This window comes from Morone saxatilis, unplaced genomic scaffold (genome assembly GCF_004916995.1).
Source record: "Morone saxatilis isolate NCDOM2014 unplaced genomic scaffold, NCSU_SB_2.0 Contig4, whole genome shotgun sequence".
In the NCBI taxonomy this organism is placed as follows: Eukaryota; Metazoa; Chordata; class Actinopteri; family Moronidae; genus Morone; species Morone saxatilis.
The window spans coordinates 1,437,938-1,440,461 of NW_023339984.1; positions in this window are offsets into that span (position 1 = coordinate 1,437,938).

A 2,524-nucleotide genomic window follows, 5' to 3' on the forward strand; every position below is an offset into this window, starting at 1 on the left:
TCTTCCATACAGCATGATATTCATTTAGTAAATTATGGTCCCATTCAGAGTAAAATAGGCGATAAAGCAGGGTATGCTTTAGGGCCTTGCGACTTGCGATTGACAAGTTGCTATCACGGCGTGTCCCTTGGTTCTCAGTCAGATCAGGATAAAGACGCAGCAATGCACATCCTCCTCAGCTCCACATTCTGCCCCCAACGATTAACTCGTCGATAAACTGCTCAAAAAGGTTTATCTGTTGTCCAAGCTGACATCCTGAAATGTCTTGTTTTGTCCACAACCCAAAGATATATTCAGTTTACTGTCACAGAGGACCAAAGACACCAGAGAATATTCACAATTATTCTTAAAAAATTACTCAAAACGATTAATTGATCTTGGAAAAGTTGCAGATTAATTTGATATTAGACAACTCATCGATCAATCAACCAACTGTTGCAGTTCTAGTCACTTCTGAATAAAAGAACTGACTGCCATAACGCCACACTAGAGGATTTAAACCACAAACCAATGGGTGACTCCATGCTGCTTCCATCCACTGCAGCCCTTTACAGATTTAAATAGATACAGACTTCTGTGGAAGGCAATAGTCTACCAATATAATAATAGAATATTAATCAAAGATAAGACCACTATTCTAAAATGGTTTAAAAGTTATATCTTTTACGCACATAAAATATTTATTTGTGCAGCAGAATAAAATATATACAACCAGAATATATACACTGAATGAAAATCGGCCAAAAAAAATGCTCTTCACAAGGTATTTAATAACTCATCTGTATATCATACAGAATATTTATTGTATGTCCTCAAAATACACAGGAAACCATAAGACAGAACGGAGGGTAAGAAAACCCCTTTAAGGTCATTTGGAAAGGACCACCACGGTTCACCATCCTGATACAAATCAAACAAAGGCCCTTTGAAAATGAATGCTGAGCTTTGATTTAACAACTTAAATTCCCACAAAATAAATAAAATAACTTTTTTTTTTCTTTTTTCTAACACCCGTAACAGTACCGGTCAGCCAAAATTCCTATTGGCTTTGTTTTTTGTGTTAAATTTACTCAAAAACATTTCACACATTTCAGAATTGCAGAACACAGTCTCCTTCCTCCTTCCGGACATTGTAAAGGGAGTTGGTTGTCCCCCTCCTACAAATCCATGTCCCCGATGGCAAAGACACAACGCCGTCCTTATCATATTCTGTAGACTAACATTTGTAGTATCCTAAACCAGCTGAATCTATTAACTATGCTTTTGGCATGTTCCGTTGGCCCTGTAGCAGACAATGAGCAGACACAACAAAGCTTTCATTACGTCGTAGCCAATGAGCATGCTGGCAGGACCTGCTGCGGCACATTATTCCTGGAATTGATAAAAAAAAAAAATGTATTTTTTGATTGTATCATTAGAACTTACTGATTTGTGCTCAGCTCACTCCAGCAGTCGCCTATGTCTTACTTTATACAGTGTCAAAATATGGGAATAAAAAACTGCCAAATGATGCTTCACCTATCTGTGTGTGCGCAGGGTCATTTAAAGTTTTAATGCATGTGGAATACAGATGTAAGCATCAGCCTAATGAGTTTGCAAGTCATGTTAAAGCCGCAGTATGTAATGTTTTGAAAAACGTTGTCATAAACGTGTCATATTTGCTAAAACTTTCACTATACCCTGACAGTACTACATGAACTGGCTCCTCCTAGTGATTATCTGTCTCATGTACTACTGTCAGGATATGATGAAAGTTTCAGTAAATATAACAAAAAGTTATTTTTATAAAAGTTACCTACTGTAGCTTTTAACATGAGCTTTCTTTAAGAGGACACAAGCAAAATGTGGGGATTTAAAGCCACTATATGTAGAATTTTTATGTTGTGATACTCAAATGTTTTAATTTTTTGCAAAAGAGGATATTTCTAGTTTGTTTTTTAAAATTGTTACAGTTGGTCAGATTCATGAGGTGGAGTAAGGAAGATAATGACTTTCTTTGCAGTCTTCCCTACTGTTTGTCTTTATTTCACCACTGGGGGCAGCAAAACTGAATATTTAAAAATTCTACACATATGGGCTTTAAGTAGTCACTGGAATTGCTATTTGTAGCTCAAACAGATGCTGCACACTGAAGGCCTCATTAGGCTTCTAACAACATGCCTTTTGGATTGTCTAAGAGCATCTAAAACAACATTTCAGACAATCCGACAATCACAGACACTTTACGTATTTAAAGATTGGCCAGGTGTGTGAAGGTGTGAAAGTGAACAGCAGGGTTTGTGTACAACTGAGTCAGGGTCCAAAATTAACACTAACCAAGTGCAATTTTGGGTTTGGCCGAAAAATAAATTGGGCTCAGTGGCTGATAAATAATTTGTAATCACAGAGTTCACATCACCGTGCTGAGACTAATGCAACCCTCACTGTCCACTATGTTCTTGCATAATATGCGTTACATATTCTTAGAGATGTGGCGACACATTCCCACTGATAAGCCACAAAAAAGAAAACATGAAGACAAAGA